Source organism: Ursus maritimus (genome assembly GCF_017311325.1).
Source record: "Ursus maritimus isolate PB19 chromosome X unlocalized genomic scaffold, ASM1731132v1 scaffold_X1, whole genome shotgun sequence".
Taxonomy (NCBI): Eukaryota; Metazoa; Chordata; class Mammalia; order Carnivora; family Ursidae; genus Ursus; species Ursus maritimus.
In genome coordinates this window covers 63,127,919-63,136,532 of record NW_024423319.1, presented here as the reverse complement: position 1 = coordinate 63,136,532, position 8,614 = coordinate 63,127,919, and the positions used below count along the sequence as shown (strand labels likewise).

Genomic DNA, 8,614 nt, shown 5'->3' with positions numbered 1-8,614 from the left:
AAAAAAAAAAAAAGAAAAAAATTTAGATGAGGAAAAGAGAAATTTTCCTTTGCCAGTAAAGGTAGAAATAGATTAAGCTTAATTTATTAAAAAGATCTGAAATTTTATTTCTTACAGATACTGAAAAAAAGGGACAGAAATCTCTGTTTAGAATTATTTAGATGGGCCCACCTGGATGATTTTCTTTTTTTTTAAGATTTTATTTATTTATTTGACAGAGAGAGAGACAGCCAGCGAGAGAGGGAACACAAGCAGGGGGAGTGGGAGAGGAAGAAGCAGGCTCCCAGTGGAGGAGCCCGATGCGGGGCTCAATCCCAGGAGTCCGGGATCACGCCCTGAGCCAAAGGCAGACGTTTAACGACTGAGCCACCCAGGCGCCTCCAGAATTTGCATCCTAACAAGATCCCCAGGAGATTATTACGGACATTAAAATTTTGAGAAGCACTGGGTTAAGCAATTATCTACATTAAGGAGGCTCTGGGAAGGTTCTCCTATCTTCAAATATTAACTCCTCTTTGGTAACAGATGCATTGATCAAAATTTAATCATTAAACATTCTTTGGATTTCTCTTCTTGTGATATTTATTACAAGAGTAACAGCAGTAATATTATAACGTAACGTGTGTAGTTGATTACTGTTTCCAAAGATTTTCATACCTATGATCTCACTTGATATCTTTATGATGGGTAACCCATTAAACCAATGCACCCTAATCATTCTACTAATAAATATGAAGTTAGGTCAATGCTTTATTGATTTTGCCTAAAGGCCGTTGAAATCTTCCAGAATACTAGGGTGGTAATCATTTTGCAATATATAAATGTATCAGATCAATACATTGTATACCTTAAACTTTTACGATGTTATGTTTCAGTTATATCTCAAGAAAGCTGGGGAAAAGAACTCTGAGAATAATCTATGGGTATAGTGAAACTCAAATAAATTATGAATTCAAAGTAGACATAAGATATAAGGGATATGAGGGGCGCCTGGGTGGCACAGCGGTTAAGCGTCTGCCTTCGGCTCAGGGCGTGATCCCGGCGTTATGGGTTCGAGCCCCACATCAGGCTCCTCCGCTATGAGCCTGCTTCTTCCTCTCCCACTCCCCCTGCTTGTGTTCCCTCTCTCGCTGGCTGTCTCTCTCTCTGTCAAATAAATAAATAAAATCTTAAAAAAAAAGAAAATCATCCAGGTGGGCCCATCTAAATAATTCTAAACAGAGATTTCTGTCCCTTTTTTTCAGTATCTGTAAGAAATAAAATTTCAGATCTTTTTAATAAATTAAGCTTAATCTATTTCTACCTTTACTGGCAAAGGAAAATTTCTCTTTTCCTCATCTAAATTTTTTTCTTTTTTTTTTTTTTAAAGATTTTATTTATTTATTCGACAGAGACAGAGACAGCCAGCGAGAGAGGGAACACAATCAGGGGGAGTGGGAGAGGAAGAAGCAGGCTCATAGTGGAAGAGCCTGATGTGGGGCTCGATCCCAGAACGCCGGGATCACGCCCTGAGCCGAAGGCAGACGCTCAACCGCTGTGCCACCCAGGCGCCCCCTAAATTTTTTTCTGTTCCAATTTAAACCGCTTACTACTTCAGATTTGTTGACAGAGAAATTAACTACATAATCATTTCCAAAAATCTTTTGAAGTAAATTACAGACCCAGTGGCTTCATTTAAAAATACCTGTAGTTCTAGTAACTTGGTCTAGGAAATGAATTTCCATATATGCCAGCTAAGTAAGTATTTGATACATTGTAAAGACATAATGCAAACCATTATATAATTAGTATGCTTTGAATTACTTCACTGATCCCTTCAAAGACTAAAACAACAAGAATGACAGAAGACCTATTTTATCTGTGATGGTGGTGGTATTTGTTTTACTATGAAGGACAGTGCCATTTCTTTTCTTAGATGACCTCAGAAGCTGCAGAGAGAGTTTTGTTTAAAGAACTAATCATCCATCCCCTTACCGAATTAATATGTTCTGTGGGGAAATACCCACCGTTTTCCCACTTGGAGATTTAAGTTGTGAGGAGCAAAGCCTATTCATTGACTGGTAATCACAAACAGGGCCAGCTTCATTGCTTTGTGACCAGTACAGTCACTCAGGGCCCCACACCCAGAAGGCTGACTCACAATTTCCAGCACAAATGCCCTTGGATTTTTTGATCACGGTTTAACAGAAGTCCTGTCCAAAACGTTCCAACCTCTCTTCACACAGGGGGCCGTTTATGGTGCAGCGAGGCCTGGCTAAGGCCCACTGAATTAAACTCTTGATTACCCCAGCTGCTAACAACTCTTCCTTTCAAGGCCTTTTCCTCAGCAAACTCTTCCCAGAGTTTTAGGGATAAGGGGAAGACTGGAGAAGAAAGCCAGTAGCAAAGGACCAAGCCCTGATGGAGAGGCAATCAGAAGAGGACAATGTTGGTTCCCTACTACTCCCATTATAAGCTGATCTCCACTAGGTCACCATGGTTCCTCTTGCTCAAGGACTTGGTAGCACTTTTCCCTAGTACCAGAGCCATGGCTCCCAGGTGGGTATTGCTTCCGAGAGGCATTGCTGGCTATAGGACACTGCTGTGTCTGGTGCCTGACGTGTGAAACCACTGGAGCTCTACACCTCCATTTAAGGTGACTGACAGAAACTGCTCTATGAAGTCTGTTTTACCACAGCTAGACGATAGCTTCTGCAGCCATCATTGTGTTGCTAGTTCATAAAGGCTGCTTCCCATTAAATAAATGGATGCATCCACACTGGACTCTTCCAACTCTTGGGCTCAGACTTAGAGGAAAAAGTTGACCTTTTGAACCTTAAGCCCTGAAGAGGAATACACGATTTTCAACATTTTTCTTTTGCTTTACTTGAGCCATGTATATGTTTTTTTCTGTTGTTACAGGTGTTTAGAAGTACAGGTCAATCTATCTTGACAGGAACTGATTTGGATAAACTAGCTGAGCAATGTTCTCAGGCACATGTGAGGGCTTCCTGGTCCCTAGACTTGCAGGCGACTTGTCTCCCAACCTTCCTCTTAATAAAACAGATACACTTTTTAAATATCTAATCCCCTAATAGTGGGAACACTGGTCCTGAAGCTTCCTCAAGCAGCCCCATTCACTCTTCCAGTTGCCTGATGGACATTAACCAAATGATCTGAGGCTCAGGGTCATGAGCACCCCGTGCCCTTTTCCCTTCAGCCACTCTCTTAGCCTAGACCACGCCTTGGGCGACATTGGATTTGTGGTCGCAAAGACTTCTAGTCACTTGGCCACAATTAACCCTACATTGTATATCTCCACAGATTTGTTGCCCATTGCATTACTTTTTTTAAAAGATTTTATTTATTTATTTGAGAGGGAGAGTGAGAGGGGAAAAAGCATGAGTTGAGGGAGGAGCAGACTCCCCGCTGAGCAGGGAGCCCAACGCAGGGTTCGATCCTGCGACTCCAGGATCATGACCTGAGCTGAAGGCAGACGCTCAACTGACTGAGCCACCCAGGCGCCCCTGCCCATTGCATTCCTATTATGAGCTCCGAAGAGTAGCCTCTCATCAACACTGTTTGGCCAGGTAATAAATGTCTGCTTCTTCGCAAGTTTCCTGAGTCAGTGGTAGCTGGGTAACTTATAGTTTGGGATCTCTTCCAGGAATATCAGGCTAGTAACATCCTCACGCTCGTAAAACATCTTGATGCTGGCCAGCTCTCTTTCCCTTTGGCACATGCGCTGTGCAGATAGTGGTTATTGACCACACACAAGGTTTTCCAACTGGTGTTGATGGCATTCTGGATGTTCTCAAAGATGTCTTTACCTGGTACAAAGTCCCAGTGATGAAGACAGAGCTTAAAGGTGGGCTGGCCACCTTCTTCTAGGGCTGGAACAAGTTCTTCTTCGTATACCCACTGCCCAGCAGTAGCAGTGAAAGAGATAAAGCCATGATAGATGAACTCCTTTGTCCTATACTGTCGGGTTCGGAGAGCAAACCCCGAGACAGGGAATGAAGAGATGACTCCAGACACCTTAGTAGGAGAAAGGAGAGGCCTGGGGACCAGACGCTCTAGCGGCGAAAGGCCCTGAGCCAGGCTTTGTCTCCGCTTTTATTAGGGTCTTAGCAACATATCAGGTGCAAGCGCTAAGCAAGGAGGAAGGTGTAACCTTAATGGTCAGGATACTATATGGGGCAGCGTGTGATAAGGACGAGGAGGCAAGGAGCCCGTGAAGTACGTGACCACCACAGGTGCCTGTTTTTCTTCAAAATTTAAACATGTACTCCCTAGATGAGAGCCTTGAGCCGCAGTAGGAATCTGGCCGTTTTCAGCCAAGAAACTTCAAAGGAGGCCCAGTGTTCTAGGCACTCCTCTTTGCTTTTCAATTAGTCTCATCCAGGGAGGCACATACGAATCCGATTTTGTCTATCCAGGCACTGTGAATTCCCACAGGCGTGAAACCACTAGGACTTTGCCATTTCCTCCATTTATGAACTTTTGGTCTTTGAAACAACTCAACTGAGAAGGACAAGTACATGGGATTTGGTTGTTCCAACCAACTTTTTTCAAAGACTGAATGGCTTGCAGGAGCTACTCCTAGGAAAAAATTCTGTGGTATTTCTGGACCACCTCCAATTTGATTCCCTGATGAATCTCACAAAGTTGGCTATCTCAGGAACAAAAGCTGAAGACCAAAATCTCTGTTTAATAATTTTTTATTCCTAAAACTGAAAAGACTATAAATGCTGTGCCTGGAAAACAACTTAGAGTCATTGATTCCTGGCATGCTCTCTGGCTTGGAAAGCTTTCAGGTCTTCTCTTTAAGATTTAACAACCTCAACGTCATAATCAATGTCATCTGGAGAATCTGAAGTTTCAGATGTACTTTGATCTCTATGAGAACAAACTTCAGTGCGACTGTAACAATGTGTGGCTCAAGAACTAGTCAGTGAAGACAGCAAATGCCCATATTCCCTACCTTTGAAGCTACCTCTGTCAGCAGCCAAATACCCAGAGTTTGTTGATATATTTTGAAAATGCTGTCTAATTTTGACCTGGCAAGTGTTGACTTCTTCTGTTCCTTCAGTCCAGTCCTCATAACCATGGTCTTCTCTTGGTTTGGTGCCAACAGAACTTCATCTCTATGGTATGGGCTCTACGTGTTTCAAGCCTGGCACCTGGCCAAATGGTATAGTGTGGGAATTCACAGTGCCTGGATAGACAAAATCAGATTCGTATGTGCCTCCCTGGATGAGACTAATTGAAAAGCAAAGAGGAGTGCCTAGAACACTGGGCCTCCTTTGAAGTTTCTTGGCTGAAAACGGCCAGATTCCTACTGCGGCTCAAGGCTCTCATCTAGGGAGTACATGTTTAAATTTTGAAGAAAAACAGGCACCTGTGGTGGTCACGTACTTCACGGGCTCCTTGCCTCCTCGTCCTTATCACACGCTGCCCCATATATTATCCTGACCATTAAGGTTACACCTTCCTCCTTGCTTAGCGCTTGCACCTGATATGTTGCTAAGACCCTAATAAAGGCGGAGACAAAGCCTGGCTCAGGGCCTTTCGCCGCTAGAGCGTCTGGTCCCCAGGCCTCTCCTTTCTCCTACTAAGGTGTCTGGAGTCATCTCTTCATTCCCCGTCTCGTGGCTTGCTCTCTGAACCCGACGATACCTAGTGGTTTCAAAAAGCTTAATTTAAGTTTATTAAAGCTTAGACTCAAAACTTCTAGATTTTCAAGGCTCAAGAAAAAGCCTGCCTAAAAACTTGACGAGAATTGTACGCCAGACCAAGTTCGTAGAGGTAAGTGAGGTCAGGAAATGCATTCTTCTCTACAGCTTTCAGGCAGTTTGGGGAGAGAATCAAAACGGAGTTTCTTCAGAAACTGAGAGGTTCCATGCTCCAGAGTACGAATATTGTTGCCTCCAAGATCTATACTCTCTAAATTTGGAAACTGAGCAAGGGAGTATCTGTCCGTTTTCACTATTCAGCACTCAGCCAACTTGAGTTCCTTCAGTGAATATTGCCCATAGAAGGCCACCTTATGGATGGGATTTCTAGAGAAAAAGAGAGATTGTAGGTAGGTACCTCAAGGGTGAAAATGCAAAGTCTGGAAAATCTGGTAAGCCTGTTTTGGCTCAAGTCTAAGGATTTCAAGTTCTGGAGGGTACTCTAGGTCCTGCTGCGGACAAAGGGAAGTTGGCACTAGTTTAGATCCAGGCTATACAAGGCTATGCCCAAGGCTGGGCAGCACCATACTCACTGTCATTGAGGTAAACCAGATCATTTCTTTGGCTCAGGTCAAGGGACAAAAGCCTGGTCTAGTTGGCAAGGCACTTTATGCCCCCTGCATCAGCGGCATTTTCCTGAAAAACCAAATTCTCTAATATGGGTACGATTCTGAGGAGGGGACACAACTGTGTTTAAGTTCTAGTGACCACCCCTAAACTCCTGGTTATTCAGGTTTCTTTGCCTTAGATTCTGTAGGTATTCAGCTAGAAGCATCTCCAGTGTCACCAACACTTCACTCAGATTCAAGCTCCTCAGTTGGGTTAGTTTCCAGATCTCCATTCGGGATGACATGAGGGCTATTCAGAGAGACATCCAGAGTGGTCAGGTTAGTCAAATTTAATTCCCTTAGCTTGCTCCCCTGCAGGCTTAGCTGGGTCAGGAGGACCAGTGACCTAGGCCTGTGGTCCAAGGAGATGATGCTGTTGTTGGTAAGATCAAAGTATTCCAGGTGTGGAAGAAGATGCTGGACTGCTTTAAGAATATCGGAAAAAAATCGGTAATAAAGTTTTGAGATAAGCTTAAATCTTTTAGTTTGGCAAGAGGGACAAAGGCATTTTTGTGAATACGGGCAATCTGATGGTGGCTCAGGAGCAAAGTCTACTAGTTGGACAGGCCCTCAAAGGAGCTGTTCGAACTTTGAATCTTATTTTCTTCTAAACTCAAAAGGGTCAGGTTTTCCAGTCCCCGAAAGGCCCTCTCATCAATCCTCTAAATGGAATGCCATTCCAGTTGCAAGTCCACCAGAGCAGACATGTTAGTGACAGAATAAGGAGGAAGAACCTGAATTTGGTTCTGTCAGGCCGAGCTGAGCAGCGTGTCCAGGGATATCACAAACGGCATCTGTCCGGGTGGTGATCTCCTTCCAAATGCAGACGTCATGGGGAAGGTCCGACTCATCCTGTGTGCATCTACTGAGCACGCATGTCTCTGCCAAAGACCGTAGGGAACGCCCGATTAGAACGAACCAGAGCTGCTGGGAAGGCAGGAGGTTCTCTGAGCCCATCTTGCTGGCCCCAGGCCTCAGAGCTACTGTTAGAAACAGAAGTTCCTTTACATGTGTGATGCTTGTTTTTGAACGCATGGCCCTTCCATTTTGACTTTGCTGCAAAGAGAAAAAAGAAAGGTGTTTAGTTCAAATTTCTCTCTCTTAACGAATACTTCACAGCTGCCTCGAGAAAGCTAAAAAAAGAAAATGTGTCCCAAAGTTAACTTCTTTTTTTTTTTTTAAGATTTTATTTATTTGTCAGAGAGAGAGAGAGCGCAAGCAGGGGGAACATCAGGCAGAGGGAGAAGCAGGCTCCCCTCTGAGCCCGGCGCCCGATGCGGGACTTGATCCCAGGACACTGGGATCATGACCTGACCTGAAGGCAGTTGCTTAACCAACTGAGCTACACAGGCGGCCCCCCCCCAAAGTTAACTTCTAAACCAAATCCATTTCCAAAGCAATCTCTACGTGTGTCAGCAAACACCAGTGTTGTTTCTCCTATAATCAAAGTTAGCACATGGAGGCAGGGGCAGCGAATGCGTATTTGATCTAATTTAAAGAATTAACAGGCTCCCCAACCCTCTTCTCACCCTTGCTCAATAAAACACTTCCCTCACTGTTTGGGATGATACCTGAAATTCCACCACTGGAAATGCATTTGGAGGGGGTCTATGGATCTTAGTCCAGTTAAAAGATACATGGTAGGGGCAAAAAACAAGGTTTACAGGTCATCTCTACCTTAACATAAATGAATAGAGTCCTTGCTTTAAAGCCACCCATTTTACCATGATTTGCATTTACATCCGTCAGGCAATTAAACCCATTATCAGTGTGTGGCATTTCTGGTACACAGAAAAAAAATAGAACTACAAAACACTCAGATCTGCCAATCTACTTTCTGATGTGTGCTGCCCGAAGTTTCTCCAGCTTTGCTTCCCAGTTTCAACCTGTTCCCACTGTCGCTCATGGTAACATAGTGAAAAAGCATCAGCCCAGACAGACCTGGGCTTCCATCCTGTGTCCTTTGACAAATTACTTAACCTTTCTGAACCTGTTTCTATCCATACAGTAGGATAATAATACCTACTTCCTTGTAACACTGTATACATTCAATAAGACACCTTGAAGTGCCCCGCTTGGTGGCTAGAATACTGTGGAGCTCAATAAATTTTATTCCTCACCACTTTTCTTTTGCTTTAACACTAGGCCAACATTAGCATACCATCTTTGTATGAGTTTTCTAGTTTTTGTCTCAAGAGCGCTGGTAGCCACAGAAGGAGAGAAACAGTAGAGTTGAGTTAATGGCTTATGCACACAAAGATATATTTTTAGCACTCTTTGTAATTCTAAGAA

At 43.7% G+C, this 8,614-nt stretch overlaps 1 pseudogene; it reads right to left on the bottom strand.

The window, feature by feature from the left end:
• Positions 1-8,228, bottom strand: part of LOC103675827 — a 26,741-nt pseudogene extending 18,513 nt beyond the window's left edge.
• Positions 8,229-8,614: the final 386 nt, after the last annotated feature.